Source organism: Callithrix jacchus, chromosome 6 (genome assembly GCF_049354715.1).
Source record: "Callithrix jacchus isolate 240 chromosome 6, calJac240_pri, whole genome shotgun sequence".
In the NCBI taxonomy this organism is placed as follows: Eukaryota; Metazoa; Chordata; class Mammalia; order Primates; family Cebidae; genus Callithrix; species Callithrix jacchus.
In genome coordinates, this window is record NC_133507.1 from 24,937,380 (window position 1) to 24,961,956 (window position 24,577).

General features: G+C 39.0%; 1 protein-coding gene, 1 non-coding gene and 1 pseudogene across 6 annotated transcripts in view; 2 read left to right on the forward strand and 1 right to left on the reverse strand.

The window, feature by feature from the left end:
• Positions 1-24,577, forward strand: part of ADAMTSL3 (ADAMTS like 3) — a 454,464-nt gene that overhangs the window by 58,857 nt on the left and 371,030 nt on the right. The gene's annotated exons all lie outside the window — the stretch shown is intronic.
• On the reverse strand, positions 8,652-9,410 carry LOC128932500 (heterogeneous nuclear ribonucleoproteins C1/C2 pseudogene; annotated as a pseudogene).
• On the forward strand, positions 9,852-9,954 carry LOC118154949 (U6 spliceosomal RNA). Its single transcript, XR_004745198.1, has one exon. It is a non-coding gene; the product is annotated as a U6 spliceosomal RNA (small nuclear RNA).

The window sequence follows — 24,577 nt, forward strand, 5'->3', positions numbered from 1 at the left end:
TTACATTCCAAACCCTAGGCTCTCCTGCTCTGGAATATTTCCCGAACCTTCTCTCAGAAGAAGAACCACCTAGAAAGTTATCTCCTATCCTAAAAATCCTCATTCCACTGTTTACAGTCAGTAGAATTTGGGGATCTTAGACCCCAGAGAATGATTTAAGATTAATGGATGCCTTATCAGCTTGTTCTCATCTCCTTCAGGAATTTGGAATTAGCTATGATGATAGCATCTATAAGCATATTTATTACTTTCCAGTTTTGATTAGAAACCACAATTTTTTCGACACTTGGGTGAAAAATATTAGCTGAAATTGAAATGGCACTGACTTTCCATTGGATGAGTGCATTCTTAGAATGAAGGTGTTCTGGCACTTGGTTGCATCAGGTATATGAAGTAGCTAGAATGTATTAGTTTGGGGCAACTGGCTAAGAAGACTGTGGTTTTGGAGTTACTAGCCAGCCTGTCTCTGGGGTAGATTCTTTGGCCATTCCTCATAGTGGTTTTGGAGTTTTGTCCCACAGAGGACCTGTTCATAGGCAAACAGCTGGATATTGGTCAGTTCTAGGGAGTGGACTGTCAAATTCTGCACATGGTTCTTTTCATCACTGAGTTAGGCAGTTTTTGGATATCTGGTCTGTCATTCTCTGCCTAGGTCTCTTTCTGGGAAAGAGGGATGGTGTGGTCATTTGCCATTCTTACCTTGCTTCAACTCACTGAAGATTTAAACTTGGAGCTTCATTATGGACAGCAATTTAAAAACCTGTGACAGGCTCAGTGTTTTTCAGGTAGAGGTCATTTATTTTTTAATGTTAGGAAAAGTTGTGCTTTGCATAAGTATTCTTTTATTTCTCTTTATTTTTAGGATTTGTTAGGCATGGGAGAATGTGGAAGATGTGTTCTGCCAGACTTGATGGATTTGCTGTAAAGTGCTTTCTCCTCACTGGCAGCCACCATAGGATAAAGGATATTAAGCATGAGCAGTAGTCTAAGGTGACTTAGAAATTAGGACCTTGGCCAGGCACGGTAGCTCACGCCTGTAATCCCAGCACTTTGGGAGGTCGAGGCGGGCAGATCATGAGGTCAAGAGATCGAGACCATCCTGGCCAACATGGTGAAACCCCGTCTCTACTAAAAAAATACAAAAATTAGCTGGGCATGGTGGCGCGTGCCTGTAGTCCCAGCTACTTGGGAGGCTGAGGCAGGAGAATTGCTTGAACCCAGGAGGTGGAGATTGCAGTGAGCTGAGATTATGCCACTGCACTCCAGCCTGGCGCCTGGTGACAGAGCAAGACTCTGTCTCAAAAAAAAAAAAAAAAAAAAAGAAAAAAGAAAAAAAAGAAAGAAATTAGGGCCTCATGCACACTTTCCTATGCTTTATGAATTCTTTATGTGTGTACCTGTTAGTATTAATATAGGGTATTAAAATAATGTCGATCTTACCACTTTTAGGCTACTAGGCACCGAAAGGCAGGAAAAATGTTAGTAACTTGAATTCCAAATATGTAGGACAAGTGGCGGGTTCTGATTTTTCTAAAATTAACTGAGGATAATCCTACAAATGCAAGCTTGAAGCCATTAAGAAGAGAACCACCTTGATCTCACGTCGTTGAGGTCCTTTTATACCTATTTATACATGCCATCCCTTCTCCTCTATAAACTTCCCACTTCTCTGCCCTTGACTAACTTAGCATTTGCTATTTCTCTTCCTGACCACATTTAAGCAGATTTGAGATTTTTTTTCCAGACTTAAAAATGCTTTTGCCTGTAGGCTAATCTACCATTGCTTTCAGTGACCACTTGGTTTTCAAATTCCTACTGTCTCTTGCTGCTTTCTGCTACTCATTTTTAACCTTTAAAATCTAACTTCTTGTATGTCCTCCAGCCCCCTCTTCCCCTACCACCTTCAACAGGCATCCTTTTTAAGACTTTCAGTTACTTTCTTAAAGTCACACCTATATTCTGGTATGAATAAGCTTATATTTATGAAAGTCTGTGTTGGTACAATTTCATGTTTGTAAAGTCCTAAGGCCTTAATGACATCATAGGTGGAGTCATAGTTGACTCTTCTCTTTCCTTCCTGGGATGTTATTGGCTACCTGTTTGTATGATTTCTTGTTTCAGAATGCCTCTCTAGATTGTATTTTCTTTACAATTTCCATCCCCAGGGAGGCAGAGGTCTGGATGTGTGGCCTTGGTAGCATCTGGAATTGTAGTAATAGCACGTCAGAGTTGAAAGAAAGTATAGGCTTCTGGCTTTTCAGGTGAGGAATCTGAGCCCTGGAGAGGAACAGGGTCTTGTCCAAGATCACACAGCCAGGCAGTAGCAAAGCCAAGTGCCCGTTCTTTGCCCGTAAGCTCAGTTAAGACATTCTTACATCTAATCTGTGGGCAGAAAAAGTATGAGAGAAATGTTTGAATGAATTGTTAATACTAGTAATAACAGTAATATATTAATAGTGAAGTCTTTGTGTAGTCTTTTTTCTAAACTTCTCTTAAATGTCTTTTTTTCTTATACTATTATGACAAACTTAATTTTCCTTTTCCTCATTTAACTATTGCTTTATGCATTCTTTTAAAGAGAAGAAATCTATTTGCTGCAAGTACATCTTTCTCAAAGTAACTTCTTCCGAACTTTTCACGAATATCTTGGCCAGGAGTTTCAATGTGGTTAAACTATTGGCAGCCCTCAGAAATATCACTTGATGTTTCCAAGTTATTTATGTAATCGTTTTTATGTGGAAAGTGTATACCGACTTTTGAAACTTCTGGTAAAAGAAGATGGACATAGCCTTTGGGTCTACTGGGTATTTTCATCTTCTTCACTGATCAAAATGAGCAACTTATATCTTCTCCACATAGGAGAGTTTCCATGTTGTTTCTGGCCTGTGTGTATAATATTTTTAAGCAGCAAGCCATTTGAGTTTGAATAGCTCATTCCTTTGCTAGTGAGTAATCTTGGTCAAATGTAGTTATGCCGCTTAAATATTCCAAGATTTAGCGATCTAACAGGAAAGTAAGTTTGTGGTCTGTTAAGAGAAGATAACAACAAGTTAATTGGAATAACTTGTACTCTGTTCCTAGATCATGCACGTAGCAAATGCATGAATACTGCACATGCAACTGTACATGCTGTTCTGATTGACTGTGACACACACAAATTCTGAATTTCATTATCACTGAGCTTTTCACAAATCATACAAGCATAAAAGAACTGTGTCTGTGAGTAGAGATTCAATATCCAGCTTTTGAGGTATGCGTTTTCTTCTTACAGTGTTGTCCTCCTGGACTCATATTTGTGGTACTGGGTGATTTTTATGATTTTCACCCTATGGGTTAAGTGGTGGGTATAGAATGGGGATGTTCAAGACAGACCCAAATGCATCTTCCCTTAAAAGTCCCTCACTACACTCAAGAACGCTGAGAGACAGGTTCTGTTCAGACAGCGCCCTTGCTGTCTGCCCTCAGATCATCCTTTTTCTTTGAGATCAGATCAGTACTCACAGATCCTCAAAGTCTTCAAGTACTTTGAGACAAGGTTGTTTTGAGCAACTCAATTCTGTTACTCACAATCCCTGGATGAAAGAAAGCAAGTACGCTCTCCTCTCCACCATCTCCTCTTCAGCAGCCCTTTATGCCTTGCTTTTCTATTCTTCCTCCTGTTTTATCCTTTGTTTATTGACTCCCCCTTCCCAGTGCTTTCCATTGCCCCCTCACAGTCAACAGGACTCCATGTCCTGACTTCCAATTTTTTGCTGCAATTGAAAACTGGCTTTGGCCAGGCTCACTACCTCCCTTGCAGGCTTCACAGTGGAGGTTGTTCATGCCTCACATCCCAGGTACCACATGGCTAAGGTTGGGGGTTGACCTTCTTTGAGTCCCTACTGCTACTTCCTGGCCAGTCCTCTTCTCTCATCTCAATGCTCCTCCTTTTTGGAGGCTCATGTCATCTGTCTAAATCTCTGATCAGAGCATTCAGCAAAACCTTTATGACCTGATCATGACTTCTTTCCTTTCAAGGTCCTGCCACGATCTGGGAGTGTTCAAGAATTAACACTTGGAGCAATTTCTATTGAGCCTCATGTCCCTGGGATCAGGAGTGATAGCTCAGGGCAGTGACTGATGGCCCTTAAAGTTGCCTATTCCAAGAAACTGTTTCAATTACATTTGTCATTCTGCAAGCTTCAATCTAACCCTGTCATTTCTGGATCTTTCTGGCTTCAGTGACCTTCACGAACCTTCCACTTCAGCCACCCATTCCAAGTGTCCAAACTGGACCATATAATTCTTCGAACTACTCTGCCTTAGAAATATTAAATCCTGCAGCCTCTCTCTAATTTGAGATCCCTCTTTTTTACATCTCCTGTGCATGTTCCTACTACATGCAATCCTTTTTATCTCTAAGAGACATTTATTATCTTATCTCTCTGCTTCTCCCAGGTGATCAGCCACCCTCCAGCATCTCTAGGTTTCCTACCCATGCGGCCTCTCCTATCAGTGTCATCCCTCCCCTCCTATGCATGATTCTCCTGGGCCACTAGCCTAGTGGAACTCTCTATCTGGTTCTCATCAACCCCCTTCTACTAAATATCTCTGCTTCTGAATGTGTGTTTTTCTTAAATGAGTGCCAGGTTTCTGTTCTGTTGCGGTCTTCCTCCTCAGGCATAGCAAAAGGATTTTACTAGTGTTTGTGATCTTGAGAAAGTGCAGAAAACTGGACTTGCAGGTTTGCTATAAGGATGGAAGGTAATGGCAGGTAGAGGACTGGATGGGAACATCTTATTTTTTTTTCTCTTATTACAGCATAAAACAAAGACAGCTACAAAACAAAGGTGAGTTGACTTGCTGGCCAGAAAAGAAGGGCCATGTCAGGCAAGAAAATAATTCACTGATTCTCTCCAAGCTGAATTTTGAAGGACCAGATGTAGAAGCAGTAATGGAATTTATTCCCTATCACAAGGGATTTGAGGCATTATGTTGTGATTGGCTTATTTGGAAATGTTTCCTTTTGTTTGGCCAATTCTAGCCTACATCAAAAAAAGCGTAGGCACACTTTGCAAAGAGGTTCCTGGTGGTAAAGGCTCCATGGGGCTTGAGTCTCTCAGTGGACACTTTTGTCAGCTCGTGCTTGGGATTTTTAACACTCTGGAGTGTGTTTCTTGGTTCTGAACTTTGGTGGGCTGAGGCACATTGAGGGCTCTTCCAGATGGTTGGGAAAATTTTACTGACATATGGATCCTTGAGGCCAGGTAGAGATATATCTTGAAAGTATCTGTTGTGTTATTCTCTGTGTTTAGTTACCTTTGGTAATACTCTTAATTTTCTTCTTATGTAAACATTTTTAGGGTGGCCAACTGTCCTGGGTTTCGGGGCACTGAGAAAGTCCCAATTTCCACTCTATCTTCTAGCTTGAACTTTAATGTCCACTCATGGGCTGGAGTTCTCCAATGAAACTGGTAGCCCTGAGGGCACAATCCTGCTAGCTGTTGTGCATGGTGGGACATCCCAAGGGCAAGTGTGGGCACACCTGTGTAGCTGTCAGGGATGCCCACTGGGACACTCTGTCTGCATTGCTGTCCAGCTCATTTCTAGGCAAGGTGATATTGATGAAGCTTGCATGTTTCATTTCCCTTCATGCAGCTCTTCAACTGCAGCCTTTGCATAAGTTGTCCTATTTGCTTGAAACATCCCCTCTGCTTTATATACACTGGTCCTCCCCCTATCATCCCTATCTAATCCTTGCTTATCTTTCAGCTCAGTTGTTAATTTCCTCAAAGATGTCTCTGATACCATCCCCACCTTCACTTCCACTCCTGGGTGAGATTAGTTCTACCTGCTTGTTTGCTTCCTAGGTCTCCTTCCCTTCCCTTCCCTCCCTCCCTCCCTTCCTTCCTCCCTTCCTTCCTTCCTTCCTTCCCTCCTCCTTCCTTCTTCTCTTTCTCTCTCTCCCTCCCTCCTTTCCTCTTTCTCTCTCTCTCCCTTTCTTCTTTCTTTTTATCTTTATCTCTTTCTCCCTCCCTTCCTTCCTCCTTCTTTCTTTCTTCCTTTTTCTTCCTTTCTTTCTCTCTCCCTTTCTTTTATTTTCTCTTTCTTTCTTTCTATTTTCTTTTTCTTTTTATTCTCTTTTCTCCCTCCCTTGTTCCTCCCTCTTTCTTTCTTTCTTTCTTTCTTTCTTTCTTTCTTTCTTTCTTTCCTTTCTTCCTTTCTTTTCTTTTTTTTTCTTCATTAATTTTTGGCTTTCCCTCCCTCCCTTGCTCCCTCTCTCTCTCCTTTCCTCCTTTCCTGCCTTCCTTCCCTCCTTCCTTCTTTCCTCCAGCATCCTGGGATTTTTTTTTCTTACAGTATTTTGACCTCCTAACCAACTGTAACCATCATGTATTGCTGTGGGAGGGAGTGAGGAGGTAGGAGAAGGTGGGTGTGGTGAAACAAGGCACTCAGTTTGGATTTCTCATGCTAGTCTGAGTGACTTACCCAAACAACAAACCCTGTGGGGATGCCACATCATGAACTGTTTCAAGAAAACACAATGCGAGATGTGAGGTTTGGAGCAATTTCTGTTAAGCCTCCTGTCCCTGGGGTCAGCAATGATAGCTCAGGACAGTGACTGATGGCCCTTAATATTGCCTCTTCCAGGAAACCATTTCAATTACATTTGTCATTCTGCACATACACATATGCATGATTATTTTGGACAGATTTCTGTTTCTAAAAGTTAATAATATATGGTTGTATACATGAATACATTAGGATTAGATGGAAATTAACATACCTAACATACGTCTCCCTTTCCAGAGCTGGATTTAACTAACTGAGTACTTTCTCCAAGTCGTCTCTCATCCCCTCTGAGGTTCTCATATTAATTCCTTATCCTCTGCACCCAGCATTGCACATTTCCTCCTCTGTCTCTTCCACCAGGCTTTGAGCCCCCAGAGGCAGGGACTATGTGTTTTTATCACTGTAGTTCCAGACTGTACTCTGCAACCTGGCACATAGTAAATGCACAATGAGCATATGTTTGTTGAGGATTATAGCCCTTGTCAAAAACCTTAAATGGGTCCTTGTTTCCTCCTCTGAAATAGGCCAACTGCTGACCGGTATTAAAGACCTTGCACAGCTTGGCCCCAGGTGACCTGTCTTCCCTTATCCCCCATTTCTCTGTGTGCTCTGTGCTCTGCCCAGACTGGACTCCATGTCTTCTGCCTTCTGATTTTTGCCTGTGCCATGGGTGTCAAAGCTCTTTGTGGCATGTCTGTGTTTTTTGCAATGTCTAGCTTAAGTACCATCTTTTCCAGGTAGCCTTTAGTGAAGTCCTCAGCCAAACAGCATTTCTTCCTGCTCTTTGAAATAGTCACTCATCTTTGCTTATGGCCCTAAGGATTCATCTGGGTTTGTAACTATTGACATGGATGTCTTATTTCTTCTGCTGGAGTCAGAACAATTCTAGAGCAAGTCTGTATGACTTTTCTGCAATTCCCATGGGCGTAGAATAGCTAGAAGAAATACTTCCAAAAGTGAAAAGACTTGAAGAAATTCTAATTAATTTTTTATTTTTGAATTTGCTTTAAGAAATAAAATAAATTCTTATACTGGGTGCAGTGGTTCATGCCTGTAATCTCATCACTTTGGGCGGCTGAGGTAGGAGGATCACCTGAGGTCAGGAGTTTGAGACCAGCCTGGCCAACATGGTGAAACCCTGTCTCTACTGAAAATACAAAAAAAAAAAGCTGGGCATGCTGGCAGGTGCCTGTAATCACAGCTATTCAGGAGGCTGAGGCAGAAGAATTACTTAAACTGGGAGGTGGAGATTTGCAGTCAGCCAAGAGCATGCCATTGCACTTCAGCCTGGGCAACAAGAGTGAAACTGTCTCAAAAAACAAAGAAAAGAAATTCTTAAAAAATATTAATTATTCTTTGTCATAATAAAGAGCCTATCTTTATTTCTTCCGTGTGTGTGTGTGTGTGTGTGTGTGTGGTGTGTGTGTGTATTTGTTTCTATTTTTCACTTTCTTCCTACAACTATGAGGAAGTAATAATCTCTCTCAAATACTGTTAGACCAAAGGCTTGTTTGGAGAATCAGACTGTTCTTTGTTTTAGACCCTGGCTGCTTGCTTCCAATTCTCAACTCTTTCCACGTGGCAGACCACCAATAAGGAATAATATTCCTACTCCATTTGGATGAATCCTTCTCTTAATCCCTTCCCTCTGGGATTTGATACTAACAGGTTTTAAAAAAATTTATACTTCGACATGATTGAGTAAATTTTCCCTTAAAATTGGGAAAAGACAAGATTTTTAACTAAGAATTTTGCTTTTGCATTAGGTTTATACTACATTAAGATATATATGTGTATCAAATAGAGCTATGATATACTGTAAATATACATTACTCTATTTAAAAACCTAATTCTGAACACACAGTTCTCATGAAAAATTATACTACCTTGAATGGAGACCTTTCTTTCTTTTAAAAAAAATACATCCTTTTTATTAAGTCATAGAGAGGTATCAAAACTAAAAGCAAAAATTACATGGTAAGACTTAACAAAACTACTAGGAACATCAAAGGAAATTAAAATGGGACTAGGTGCAGGGCAATATGAATTAATGAACACAGGAAGGACAAGAATGAGTAAAACAGTGAGCGTGTGACGAAGATACTAGGGGAGAGGATCTGGTGAAAAATTTGATCTTAGACTAGCACCTAGGTAAAGAAATATTGGGATAAGATTTCTAAACCCCACTATGTGCTTAAGAATCATCTGCACCATTGGCGCTGTCTCTGTCATCCTCTCCTTCTTCAGCCTCTTTTTCACCATCCTTGATCAACTCCCCCAGATCATCTCCACGATCTTCATTATCATCATCATCCAGTAGGTCCCACTCCTCAGCAGAGTCATCCACAGCCCCTCAGACTCCACCTTCACATTAGTCTCCTTTTCTTCACGGAGCTGCTGCTCTGCTTTTCTTCTGACTTACTCTTCATCTCTACTGCTCGTTCGCTCTGTTCCTTTTCAGTTTTTCCCAAGTTTTCCAGGAGAGAATACACTTTTTGTTTTATCTGGTTCAACTCCTTCTTAATGGCCTGAAGGTCATCTCCTTTCAGCTTTCCAGACTTGGAAGATCCCTGCAGTCCGCTCTTAGAATTGAAGCCACTTTTACCCCTTCATGAGGTGTTTCCTGATACATGCTGTGGGCACTACAGTACGAGCAGGAGGAGGAGGAGGAGGTACACGTGCTGGCTAACTGTACATCCTGTCATCATAATCCTGTTGAAAGTCATAGTCCAAGTCAAAGGAGGAGCTGCGTAGAGGGGATGGAGAAGGGTATTCTGTTACTGACCCGAACATCCCTGCTGCAGATGGTTTCACACCTGCTTTTCCTGGGTTCACTTAGCTCTGCAGTCAGCTTAATGTCTAAAACCTGGCCAGCAGTCATTCTATTGTCCTCTCCTGCTACAGCAGCCCAGGCATTTCCCTCATTCACGTATTGAATGAAGGCAAAACCCTTATGAACAAAGCAGCTCACAGTTTTGCCATGCTTAGAAAAGATTGCCTCCACATCAAATTTCTTTACCATGAGAGTGTTGAGATTCCCAATCATTCCATCAAACCTCAACAAATGTTGATTGAATCTCTGTAATGTGTCTGGCATCATGCTGGGTGTGTGGTATTATGATGTGAAATAGAATTGTATCCAAAGTAATTCCTGCAATTTCAATCTTGAAACTAGAGAAGAGGAGCTTTTTTTTTTAGGACTAAGATTACAGCTGTCCTTTTTTAAGCAACCTGCATATAAAGAACTGTATGAGATGTGGCATGTGCCTTATAATTACAGTTTACTCTTCTGCTCCTCTGTGTTTGCTTCAGCAGCACATATATTAAAATTAACAATACAGAGAAGATTAGCATGGCCTCTGAACAACAGTGATATCTATACAAGGATGATATGAAATTTGTGATGAGTTAAAAAAAAAAGGCCAGTTGTAAGGGAAGGGAGAAAAGAAGGTGTGGGAGAAATGATAGAAGCTAAGCTTCTCTGTATATGCCTATCTTATACATTTGGCTTTGAGATCATGTGAATTTTCCATATATTTCTAAAATAAAATTAGATTTTAAAATAACAATCCATAAGAATAAAAAATAAAATAATAAAAGCAAAACAAACCTATGATTCCCATTGGTGGTGTTAACTGCATAAAGAAGAATTATTCTAATTGACTTTAATACACATGAATTTCACTGTAGGTCAGCATATCCAAGGATAAAATAACTAAATACGAGATTTAAAACTTTTTGCAGTGACCTTCTTGTTGATGGTAGCATTGGACTTGCTGTTATGAGACTGCCGTGTGGGTGATGTGAGACAAAGCAAATGAACAATACAAATGTGATCATCTGATTTTTTATTCTTGTGTTCTTGAAAACCCATATTCTTGATGTAGGAAAAAGGAAATAGAGAAAAAATAAGAAATTAGGTGAAAACTCTATAGTCCTAAAATTGAATTGTAAGTATCTATAAAAACTCCTGAGGTGTTTTTTCTTAAACAAAACAAAACCAGGACATATTTTCCAGATCCCGGTGGGTGATGAAAAATGAGAACACATGGACACAGAAAGGGGAGTACTAAACAGTGGGGTCTATTGGGGGGAAAAGGGGAGGGCCAGAGGGAGGGGGAGGTGGGGAGGGATAGCCTGGGGAGAAATGCCAAATGTGGGTGAAGGGGAGAAGAAAAGCAAAGCACACTGCCATGTGTGTACCTACGCAACTGTCTTGCATGCTCTGCTCATGTACCCCAAAACCTATAATCCAATAAAAAATTAAAAAAAAAAACAATCAGCAAATGGCCAACTTAATAGCAATGATCTAATGCCAAGGTCATGGTCTCTAAACACCATGTCTCACTTAAAAGGAATGAGGATTCCATGGCAAAATTACTTATTCTGGGTCTGAGGTAAAAATATGCAAAATTAGCCTGGAACACCATGTAATTAACAGATAGCAAGGAACCTGTCAAGAGTGCTAGAATCTCATCAAAAGGACTTAAGAATCAACTTGTCAACACTTTTATAAGCAGAAATTGGGACAGTTTGAGGCCAGGCATGGTGGCTCACACCTGCGATCCCAGAATTTTGAGATGCTGAAGCGGGTGGATCCCTTGAGGTCATAAGTTCAAGACCAGACTGGCCAACATGGTGAAACCTTATCTCTACTAAAAATACAAAAATTAGCTGGGCATGATGATGCATGCCTATATAATCTCAGCTACAGGAAAATTGCTCAAACCTGGGTTGCAGAGGTTGTAGTGAGCTGAGATCCTGCCACTGCATTCTAGCCTGGGGGGAAAAAAAAGAAACTGTGATAATTTTAGCATAATGAAAGCAAAAGCTGCAAAGGGCTTAAGCATATCAACAACTATATTTAAATCCCTAAGTTAATAATGATACTAAAATGCATGAGTCAATGTTGGTGGGTGCTCAGGAATCAACTTGTTTCATTGAAAACAAATAGAAGGAAAAAACCCCAAATATTTATACTGCATTTTCTATATGAGTGCTATCACTGGGTGACCAAACAGTAAATAAGAAAAATTTGTGTTTACAGAAATATTCTGATTAATAAATAAAGAAGGGATGATAGAATGAGAATGTCATTATTTTGCAACCCTGGTAAACTGATCTATGAATTGAATATCAACAGCCAATAAAGTCACAAAAAGAGAGACAGAAAAATAGCATACATCTTTTAATGGAAGAGCCCAGCACTACTCATGCAGGATTCTTGCCTTCTATGGTGCTCCTCACCCTCCCCCAAATTGAGGCTTAGATCAAACTACCCATTTATGAGAATTGCAGTGTACAAAGAAATATATTAAACTAAATCATGGGTTGCAACCACCAAACTCCAGACAGTGGGAAACTTTACAGGACAAACAATTCAGCTTCTTCAGCAAATAAATTGCAAAGGAAAAAGAAAACTAGATAGAGAACCAAAAAGATTAAATGAGACTTAAAAGATGTATCCACCAATTGCAATGCGTGGCCCTTATTTGGATCTTGATTTAAATGAACAAACAAACAGACAAAAAACCTACGATGTTTCTTAGAAATGTCATAAATGGTGTTTATGACCCACCATTTGTGACATTTATAAGGAAATTGCAAAATTAATATTTTGTTGTCAATGCCTAATTTCTAAGGTGTGAAAACAGTATTGCAAATATGTTAAAAAGCATATTTTATGAATTCACATGAAAATATTTATAGTTGCTTCAAAATAATGGGAGTGGGTGAGTAGTAGAATAAGATTGGACTTGTGTTGCTGATTGTGGGGCTGGGTTATGGGTACTTGGGGTTCATTAGATTTTTCTGCCTACATTTATGTATATTTGAAATCTTGCATAGTGAAAGGTAAGAAAGTAACAATTACAAAACAGAATCACCAAAACAAAAATGAAACTCAACTTCACTGTGAATTGGATAGTGTCATTCCATGTTCTTAATATGAAAGTTGTGGCTTGGAGGAGCTAACAGTGTCACCAGGGCACAATCAGTCAATGACAAAGCAATTTCATACCTAGGTCTTTCTCAAGAGAAAACATGTTTGGCCTGGTGCAGTTGGTCATGCTTGTAATCCGAGCACTTTGGGAGGCCACCATGGCCAACATGGCAAAACCCCATCTCTACTAAAAATACAAAAATTAGCTGGGTGGGGTTGGCGCACGCTACTTGGGAGGCTGAGGGAGGAGAATCAATTGAACCCAGGAGATGGAGGTTGCCATGAGCCGGGATCACGCCACTGCACTCCACCCTGGGTGACAGAGAGAGACTCTGTCACATTAAAAAAATAAAGAGAGAAAACATGTTCACTTTTATTTTGCCATACTAGATTGCATACCTAAAATTAAATAACGCAAATTCAAAAATATCAAATTCACAGGAAAAAATTAATTAACAGAAAAGCATTTTATAATTAAATATTTCTTCCATAGATATTTCTTAAATGTTTGGTCCCTGACCTCATTGCCACTTTAAAATAAGATATATAATCATATTTAATTAAGTTCAAACTTATGTGTGCAGTAATTTAATTTCTGAGTATTCCATGAGGCTTTGTAAAAGCATCCCCATGATACTGCACACATTCTGACACCAGAACCTGTTTGAGAAGTATTGATTTAGAGGTTGGTAGCAAAAGGTTTTTTGAATTTTCGGCACACACAAAGGTTAGAATCTTTCAGTGGGCATTATATTCTGAATAGCCATGTTAAGAACTAAACTATTTTAATGACAGAAAGTACGTCCCGCTGTTGGCGGTGAAACTGTATTACCGTTAGCATATTTTACAAATTGAGTCTATTTTGTGTTCTAACTTGAAGCAGCTTTACTTCCTACCCCATTACAGGATAGTGCTTTTATAACATAAAATAAATGTCCCCAATTAAACTCATTTTAAGAGATGGATTTATAATGCCATGAACTTGGGGCAAACCTTTAAAATGTTTTAAAGCATATATTTTTTAAAATTTTAAACCTTAAATTATTCCACTCATGGTTTTTATGTTAAAAAATATTTCATTAAACTTGCCAAATTTTATTGTAAAATACTTGAATAAGAAGTCTAAAAAATAAATGCACAAAACGTTTTGTTCTTCCCTGGGTTCAGATGATGAGTATGGGAAATATTTTTTCTGTGCAGCTTAGTTAGCAATTCTTTATGTTGTTATTTTTTGTTATATTTCATTTAGAAGCAGCATATATACCTTTTAATTTAGCAAAATTGGCCCTACCTGGGATTGGAACAGTTTGGCAGAACTATAGGAAGTTACCCTGAAGTTCCATTTTCTCTGCCAGATGTGATCTTGCCATGACTTGATAGCTGTCTGTTAGGCCCGACACTTGCCACATGGCACAGGAAACCTTGTTTCAAACAACCAGAGTTTATCAGCAACTCATTAAACACCTGGCATGTCTTACCATTCATGAGCATTGAGTGGTGTTGAACCTCACAGTCACATTGTCCCATCAGCACATGGAGAACTCTGACGCCTCAGACTCAGAAGCTTCTTAGTAAAGGATTTGGGTGAACAAAGTATATTTCCCCAAGGGTCTCTGAGAGCCCCTGTTCAGCTCCTACTCAGTTATAATCCAATTCTACATAGATTAACTTCTTTAAAGAAGTATAAACAGTATATCACAGAGCCTAGTACATGTTCCATAGTTTGAGAGAAGGGGACCTCCAATTCTCTAAACACTTAGATATTGCATTTCACTGAAGTAGATTTACAACAAGAAACCTAGGAAACACAGGACACTAGCAGATTTGTGTTTTTTTTTCTTGAGATGGAGAGTTGCTTTGTCGCCCAAGCTGGAGTGCAGCGGCTCAATCGTGGCTCAATGCAACCTCCACCGCCCAGATTCAAGAGGTGGAGCCTCTAAAGTAGCTGGGACTACAGGTGTGTGCCACCACGCCCAGCTAATTTTTGTATTTTTAATAGAGACAGGGTTTCACAATATTGGCCAGGCCGATCTTGAATGAAACTGCCTTAAACTTATGCAGTGAAACAGGCTGAAATGAGCAAAGATGAAAAAAAGATGAAAGACATAGTTTCCAAATGAAATCAGGAGGCAGGAGATGTCAAGCATTCTGGATTCAGCAGAGAATCAGATTAGTGAAAACAAATTCAAAAAGTTCAGTTACAGAGGATAAGGGCAAGGAAATAAAATCGAGAAGACTGTAGCTATGTTAGACAGATCTCAGATATCCAATGTGAGTACTCATAAAAGAGAGAAGAGATCAAATGGAAGAGAGGAAATTCAGTAAATGCTGTAAGACATTTTTGATTTACTAAAAGCTTTTATGAAAAAAATTTAAAGCTATCATTAAATAAGCATGTCAGTTATAAGATATATTGCATTTTGATTTCAAAAAATGAAAAAAGATAGGAAGCAGCAATTTAGAATTTAGGAAATAGAGAAACAGAAAATATTATAATACAGAAATTGTTACAGGCTATATCCTCTGAGCCTAAGTAATTAAAATAAGCATTAAATAAAGAGGTTTGAATCAAAACCTATAAAAATTATAAATTTTAAAACATTCTTCTGAAGAAATCATGCAAGAGGAAATGAAAAAATATAATTACACATTATGTAGAAGATAACAAAAATGAGGGTATTATATTTATTTATTTATTGCATTATAGGTTTTGGGGTACATGTGCAGAACATGCAAGATATTTGCATAGGTACACACATGGCAGTGTGATTTGCTGCCTTCCTCCCCTTCACCCACATCTGGCATTTCTCCCCATGCTATCCCTCCCCAGCTCCCCCCACACCACTGTCCCTCCCCTGTTCCCCTCAATAGACCCCAGTGTGTAGTGCTCCCCTCCCTGTGTCCATGTATTCTCATTGTTCATCACCCACCTATGAGTGAGAACATGCAGTATTTCATTTTCTGTTCTTGTGTCAGTTTGCTGAGAATGATGTTCTCCAGATTCATCCATGTTGCTACAAAGGACACGAACTCATCGTTTTTGATTGCTGCATAATATTCCATGGTGTATATGTGCCACATTTTCCCAGTCCAGTCTATTATCGATGGGCATTTGGGTTGGTTCCAGGTCTTTGCTATTGTAAACAGTGCTGCAATGAACATTCGTGTGCATGTGTCCTTATAGTAGAACGATTTATAGTCCTTTGGATATATACCCAGTAATGGGATTGCTGGGTCAAATGGAATTTCTATTTCTAGGTCCTTGAGGAATCACAATACTGTCTTCCACAGTGGTTGAACTAATTTACACTCCCACCAGCAGTGTAAAAGTGTTCCTATTTCTCCACATCCTCTCCAGCATCTGTTGTCTCCAGATTTTTAAATGATCACCATTCTAACTGGCATGAGATGGTATCTCAAGGTAGTTTTGATTTGCATTTCTCTAATGACCAGTGATGATGAGCATTTTTTCATGTTTGTTGGCCTCATATATGTCTTTTTTTGCAAAGTGTCTGTTCATATCCTTTGCCCATTTTTGAATGGGCTTGTTTGTTTTCTTCTTGTAAATCTGTTTTAGTTGTTGTAGATTCTGGATATCAGCCCTTTGTCAGATGGGTAGACTGCAAAAATTTTTTCCCATTCTGTTGGTTGCTGATTCACTCTAATGACTGTTTCTTTTGCTGTGCAGAAGCTGTGGAGTTTGATTAGGTCCCATTTGTCTATTTTGGCTTTTGTTGCCAATGCTTTTGGTATTTTGGTCATGAAGTCTTGCCTACTCCTATGTCCTGAATGGTTTTGCCTAGATTTTCTTCTAGGGTTTTTATGGTGCCAGGTCTTATGTTTAAGTCTTTAATCCATCTGGAGTTAATTTTAGTGTAAGGTGTCAGGAAGGGGTCCAGTTTCTACTTTCTGCACATGGCTAGCCAGTTTTCCCAACACCATTTATTAAACAGGGACTCCTTTCCCCATTGCTTGTTTTTGTCAGGTTTATCAAAGATTGTATGGTTGTAGATATGTTGTGTTGTCTCCGATGCCTCTGTTCTGTTCCATTGGTCTATATCTCTGTTTTGGTACCAGCATTATGCTGTTTTGATTACTGTAGGCTTGTAGTACAGTTTGAAGTCTGGTAGTGTGATGTCTCCTGCTGTGTTCTTTTTGCTTAGAATTGACTTGGCTATGCGGGCTCTCTTTTGGTTCCATACGAAGTTTAAGGTGGTTTTTTCCAGTTCTGTGAAGAAGGTCATTGGTAGCTTGATGGGGATAGTGTTGAGTCTGTAAATTACTTTGGGCAGTATGGCCATTTTCACAATATTGAGTCTTTCTAACCATGAACATGGAATGTTTCTCCATCTGTTTGCGTCCTCTCTTATTTTGTTGAGCAGTGGTTTGTAGTTCTCCTTGAAGAAGTCCTTTACATTTCTTGTTAGTTGTATTCCTAGGTATTTTATTCTCTTTGTAGCAATTGTGAATGGCAGTTCGTTCTTGATTTGGCTCTCTTTAAGTCTGTTATTGGTGTATAGGAATGCTTGTGATTTTTGCACATTGATTTTGTATCCTGAGACTTTGCTGAAGTTGCTTATCAGTTTCAGGAGTTTTTGGGCTGAGACAAGGGGGTCTTCTAGATATACAATCATGTCGTCTGCAGATAGAGACAATTTGACTTCCTCCTCTCCTATTTGAATACCCATTATTTCTTTTTCTTGCCTGATTGCTCTGGCTAGAACTTCCAGTATTATATTGAATAGGAGTGCTGAGAGAGGGCATCCTTGTCTAGTGCCAGATTTCAAAGGGAATGGTTTTAGTTTTTGCCCATTTAGTATGATATTGGCTGTTGGTTTGCCATAAATAGCTTTTATTATTTTGAGATATGTTCCATCAATACCGAGTTTATTGAGGGTTTGTATCATAAAGGGCTGTTGAATTTTGTCAAAGGCCTTCTCTGCATCAATTGAGATAATCATGTGGTTTTTGTTTTTGGTTCTGTTTATGTGGTGAATTACGTTTATATACTTGTGAATGTTGAACCAGCCTTGCATCCCCGGGATGAATTTTACTTGATCATGGTGGATAAGCTTTTTGATGTGCTGTTGCAATTGGCTTGCCCGTATTTTATTGAAGATTTTTGCTTCTATGTTCATCATGGATATTGGCCTGACGTTTTCTTTTCTTGAGTCTCTGCCGGGTTTTGGTATCAGGATGATGTTGGTCTCATAAAATGATTTGGGAAGGATTCCCTCTTTTTGGATTATTTGGAATAGTTTCTGAAGGAATTGTAACAGTTCCTCTTTGTGTGTCTGGTAGAATTCAGCTGTGAATCCATCTGGACCTGAGCTTTTTTTGTGTGGTAGGCTCTTAATTGCTGCCTCAACTTCAGACCTTGTTGTTGGTCTATTCATAGTTTCGGCTTCCTCCTGGTTTAGGCTTGGGAGGACACAGGAGTCCTGGAATTTATCCATTTCTTCCAGGTTTACTAGTTTATGTGCATAGAGTTGTTTGTAATATTCTCTGATGATGGTTTGATTTTGTGTGGCATCTGTGGTGATTTCCCCTTTATCGTTTTTATTGCATCTATTTGGTTAGTCTCTTTTTTCTTTTTTATCAATATGTCTAGTGGTCTGTCTATTTTGTTGATCTTTTCAAAAAACCAGCTCTTGGATTTATTGATTTTTTGAAGGGTTTTTATGTCTCTATCTCCTTCAGTTCTGCTCTGATCTTAGTTATTTCTTGTCTTCTGCTAGGTTTTGAGTTTTTTGACCTTGCTCCTCTAGCTCTTTCCATTTTGATGATAGGGTGTCAATTTTGGATCTCTGCACTCTTCTCATGTGGGCACTTATTGCTATATATTTTCCTCTAGAGACTGCTTTCAAGAAATTCTGGTATGTTGTGTCTTCGTTCTTGTTGGTTTCAAAGAACTTCTTTATTTCTGCCTTCTTTTCATTGTTTATCCAGTCAACATTCAAGAGCCAGTTTTTCAGTTTCCATGAAGCTGTGTGGTTCTGAGTTAGTTTCTGAAATCTTAGTTCTAACTTGATTGTGGTCTTAGAGACTGTTATGATTTCAGTTGTTTTGCATTTGCTGAGGAGTGATTTACTTCCAATTATGTGGTCAATTTTAGAGTAGGTGTGATGTGGTGCTGAGAAGAATGTATATTCTCTGGATTTGGGGTGGAGAGTTCTGTAAATCTCCATAAGGTTTGCTTGTTCCAGGTCTGAGTTCAAGTCCTGGATAGCCTTGTTAATTTTCTGTCTGGTTGATCTGTCTAATATTGACAGTGGAGTGTTAAAGTCTCCCATTATTATTGTGTGGGAGTCTAAGTCTCTTTGTAAGTCATTAAGAACTTGCTTTATACATCTGGGTGCTCCTGTATTGGGTCCATATATGTTTAGGATCGTTAGCTCTTCTTGTTGTATCGATCGTTTTACCATAATGTAATGTCCTTTGTCTCTTTTGATCTTTGTTGCTTTAAAGTCTATTTTATCAGAGATGAGAATTGCAACTCCTGCTTTTTTTTTCTCTCCATTTTCTTGGTAAATCTTCCTCCATCCCTTTATTTTGAGCCTTTGTGTATCCTTGCATGTGAGATGGGTTTCCTGGATACAGCACACCCATGGGTTTTGGCTTTTTATCCAATTTGCCAGTCTGTGTCTTTTGATTGATACCTTTAGCCCATTTACATTTAGGGTTAATATTGTTATGTGTGAATTTGATACTGCCATTTTGATGCTAGCTGGCTGTTTTGCTCATTAGATGATGAAGATTCTTCATTTTATTGATACTCTTTAGCATTTGGTATGGTTTTGGAATGGCTGGTACTGGTTGTTCTTTTCTATGTGTAGTGCCTCTTTCAGGAGCTCTTGTAAAGCAGGCCTGGTGGTGACAAAATCTCTGAGTACTTGCTTGTTCGCAGAGGATTTCATTTTTTCTTCACTTATGAAGCTCAGTTTGGCTGGATATGAAATTCTGGGTTGAAAGTTTTTTTCTTTAAGGATGTTGAATATTGGTCCCCACTCTCTTCTGGCCTGTAGAGTTTCTGCCAAGAGATCTGCTGTGAGTCTGATGTGCTTCTTTTTGTGGGTGACCGGACCTTTCTGTCTGGCTGCCCTTAGCATTTTCTCCTTTATTTCCACCCTGGTGAATCTGACGATTATGTGCCTTGGGGTTGCTCTTCTTGCGGAATATCTTTGTGGTGTTCTCTGTATTTCCTGGACTTGAGTATTGGCCTGCCTTGCTAGGTTGGGGAAATTTTCCTGGATAATATCCTGAAGAGTATTTTCCAGCTTGGATTCATTCTCTTTGTCACATTCAGGTACATCTATCAAACATAGATTAGGTCTCTTCACATAGTCCCACATTTCTGGGAGCCTTTGTTCATTCCTTTTTACACTTTTTTTCTCTAATCTTGCCTTCTCGTTTTATTTCATTGAGTTGATCTTTGACCTCTGATATCCTTTCTTCTGCTTGGTCAATTTGGCTGTTGAGACTTGTGCATGCTTTGCAAAGTTCTCGCGTTGTGTTTTTCAGCTCTATCAATTCACTCATATTCCTCTCTAAGTTGTCCATTTTTGTTATCATTTCCTCAAATTTTTTTCAAGGTTCTTAGTTTCTTTGCATTGAGTTAGAACATGTTCTTTTAGCTCATGGAAGTTTCTCATTACCCACCGTCTGAAATCTGACTCTGTAATTTCATCACACTAATTCTCCATCCAGCTTTGTTCCCTTGCTGGTGAGGGATTGTGGTCCCTTGTAGGAGGCAAGGTGTTCCAGTTTTGGGTGTTTTCTTCCTTTTTGCACTGGTTTCTTCCCATCTTTGTTGATTTATCCACCTGTAATCTGGGTAGTTGCTGACTTTCCGATTGAGTCTCTGAGTGGACGTCCAGGTTGTTGATGATGAAGTATTTCTGTTTCTTAGTTTTCCTTCTAACAGTCTAGCCCTTCTGCTGTAGGACTACTGAGGTCCACTCCAGGCCCTGCTTGCCTGGGGAACACCTGTAGCAGCTGTGGAACAGTGAGGGTTGCTACCAGTTTCTTCTGCTGTCTTTGTCCCAGAATGATTCCCTCCAAATGTCAGTCTGATCAGTCCTTTGTGAGGTGACTCTTTGGATATACAGGGGTCAGGGAGCTGCTTCAGGAGGCAGTCTGTACTTTATAGGAGCTCAAGTGCTGAGCTGTGAGCTTTGTTGTTCATTCAGGGCTGCTTGGTAGGTACATTTAAGTCTGCTGCAGCAGAACTCATAAAGCCCCTTTTTTTCCTTAGGTGCTCTGTTCTGGGGAGTTAGGGCTTTATTTATGAGTATCCGTTGCACTGTCCTGCCCAGCAAGGAGGCACTCTAGTCACTGCCTGCCTGCTGAGGCTACGCTGAGCTGCCGTGGGCTCTGCTCTGCTGCCATGGGCTCTGCCCTGCTGCCATGTGTAACTTCCTTTAGTCCTGTTTATATGGGTGTGGTTAGAACTGCCGTGGCGATGGTGGCCCGCCTCTGTAGTGGCGGACTCTGTTATGGTGGGTTGCCTCAGCAATGGCGGGCTGCTTCAGCAATGGCAGAGTAACTCTGTAGGGGTGGAGTGCCTTGGTAATGGCTAACGTGCCTCCCCCACCGAGCTGCACTGTCCTGGGTTCAGCTGTGCTTGCCGTGAAACTTTCAACCCCGAGCATTTCCAATTGCTGTTTTGTTTGTTTTTGTGGGGGTGGGACCTGCTGAGCCTAATCACCTGGCTCCCTGCCTCAGAGCTCTTTTTTTTAAAAGTTGAACTGTTGACTCTCTCCCAGGTGTTTCAGTCGCCTACTGAAAGGGCGCCAGGATCTGTGTGATTTCCTGTGCAGCAACCCACTGCCCTGGCTAAAACAACGTTGCTGCCCGGGAATCTCCTGGCCTGGCATACTGTTTAAGTCCTGTTTAATCAGATGAATGTGCTAATCTGCCTTCCCAAATCTTCAATTTCTCATTTAACAGGGCAACCAGACCAGTGTATTTTGTATGGAGTGCCGCTGTTCTGTGGCGCCGGCTGAAATGGCTGTGCCAGTCAAAACAGCCATGCTGGCAGCCCCTGGGGCTCCTACACCTGGGAATCTTCTGATCTGTAGGCAATAAAGATTCGTCTGGAAATGCAGCATCCACTCACCCTCTGCTCTTTTACTGGGAGCTGCAGTCCTCGCAAGTGCCTCCCTAAGGAATGGAAGGGAATGTATCCCATTTTACAGATGAAAAAACTCGAGGGTATTTATTTCAGAGATTATTATGTAACTACAATCTATATGGAGAGGTAAACCTCACGTTCTTTCAATAAATGTAAACATTTAATATATACAGTAAGTAGTATTGGAACAATTGGTTAATTTTGAAAAATTTAGTTTAAATTAACCTATGTAATAGTAAATTTCAGATGGATTGAAGAGCTAAATAAAAATTAAACTATACAAACATAAAAACACCATGAAAATAAATTCTCTAATTTCTGATGGAGAAGCTTCAAATGAATGGAGAGTAAAATGTATTGTTAGATTTAACTACCGAGAAGGCTTAAAATGAATACTTATCAAAAACCATTCAAATGAGAAGTTAAAGTAAAATAACATGTTATACAAATTTTGTAAAATATTATGTAAAAGACTTTGTAAATGGACAAAATAGGGATGGTAGATAAATAGGTAAAGGAAAATACTTTATTGTTCTAAAAGCGAGTGATGGGTTAATAATCATATGGAAAGATTCAACTTTGTTTCTAATCAATAAAATATAAATCCAAGCAATGACTAAATAGCACTTTCCCACCTCCAGCAATTACTTTCAGAAAAAGAAGTTTGCAAACCCAGTGCTAGTGATTGTGATGGGTAGTGATCAAGTTTATTTTGTGCTGTTGATTACTGCTAAGTGCGGTGCTTTTGATAAGCAGTTTTGCAGTATGTATTAAGAACCTCAGAAATATCTTTAGTTTTGGACTCAGAAACTATTGTTTCAGGGAATTTCCCAAGGGAATATTCTAAGTAAAAAGAATGCTTCCTGAAAAAATACATTTATGTTATTATTTATACTACTTTACACCTAGAAACAATCTAAATGTTAAGCCATAAGGGAATGGCTAAGTAAATTATGGGATTTCTGAGATGGAATATTCCTAATTTTTATTATGTTTATACTTTTGAAATAACAGGAAATGCTGATATGATATCCTTAAGTTAAAAGATCAGGTCACAAAATTACATAGCAAGTCTACAATTTTATTTATATGTGAACAGAAAGAAAAACCTCATGAAAAAGCCAAAATGGTAACAGTGGTTATCGCTGGGTTGTGGAATTAGGAGTGTTTCAAAATTTCTGTTAAATGTGTTCTCCAGGCTTCCTACAAATGAGCATATAATACTTTAATCAGTAAAATATGATTAAAATATTCTTTCTAAATAGTGATGAAGGAGCCCTTGGGTAGTGATTAACAATACTAAGATATTTTGAAGGTTGGCTTCAATTTTAATACAAATAAAAGATTGGGGAATGGACTTAACAGTATCCACCTCTTTTTTGCTTCTGATTCTTATTTCCCTTCTTGTTGCTTTTTAATTTTTAAATTTTATTTATTCATTTATTTTTAACATTTGTGGGTACCTAGTAAGTGTGTATATTTATGGGGTATGTGAGATATTTTGAGTCAGGCATGTAATGCACAATAACTGCATCAGGGTAAACAGGGTAAATGGAGTATCCATCACTTCAAGCATGTATCCTTTCTCTGTGTTCAATCAAATTATACTTTCGGTTATTTTTAAATGAATAGTAAGTTATTGTTGACTGTCGTCACCCTGTTGTGTTACCAAATACTAGATCTTTCATTTTATCTAACTATATGTTTGTACCCATTAGCCATCCCCATTTCCTCCACCACTGCTATCCTTCCTAGCCACCAGTAACCACCTACTATGTATCCCCATGAGTCTAATTGTTTTAATTTTTTTTAGCTACCACAGATTACTGAGAACATGTGAAGATGCATTTCTGTACCTGGATTATTTCACTTAACATGATGACCTCCAGTTGCATTCATGTCATTATATATTCTCACCACCATATATTCCCACCAGCAGTGTATGAGGGTTCCTTTTTCTTTACATTCTTGCTGTCATTCATTATTGCTTGTCCTTTAGATAAAAATTATTTTAACTGGAGTGAGATAATATCTCATTGTAGTTTTAATTTTCATTTCTCTGAAGATCAGTAATGCAGAGTACCCTTTCATATGCCTGTTTGAACTCAAGGGATCCTCTCATCTCAGCCTCTTGAATAAGTGGGACCACAGGCTTTTAAACTTGATGTGATCCCATTTATCTTCTTTTGCTTTAGTCACCTGCAGTTGTGGGGTATTACTCAAGAAATCTTTGCCCAGTCCAATGTCCTGGAGAATTTCCCCAATGTTTTCTATAAGTAGTTTCATAGTTTGAGGTCTTAGACTTAAGAATTAAATCCATTTTAATTTGATTTTTGTATATGGCAAGAGATGGGAGTCTAGTTTTATTCTTCTACATATTGACATCCAATATTCCTGGCATCATTTATTGAAGAGACCCTCTTTTCTTCAGTGTATGTTCTTGGCACCTTTGTTGAAAATGAATTCACTGTAGATGTCTAGATTTATATCTGGGTTCTCTATTCCATTGATCTATATGTCTGTTTTTTAATGGCAGTACCATGCTGCTTTGGTTACTACAGCTCTGTAGTGTAATTTGAAGTTAGGTAATGTGATTCCTCCAGTTTTCTTCTTTTTTTGTCTTTTTTGTTTGGCTATTCTTGGTATTTTGTGGTTCCACATACATTTTAGTATTTTTTTTTCTTTCTCTGAAGAATGTCATTGATATTTTGATATGGATTGCATTTAATCTATAGATCACTTTTGATATGAACATTTTAACAATATTGATTCTTCCAACCCATGAATATGGAATATCTTTTCATTTTTTTGTGTGTCCTCTTCAATTTCTTGCATCAATGTTTTACAGTTTACATTGTAGAAACCTTTCATTTTCTTGGTTACATTTATTTCTATATATTTTATTTTATTTTATTTGTGGGTATTGTGAATGGATTGCTTTCTTGATTTCT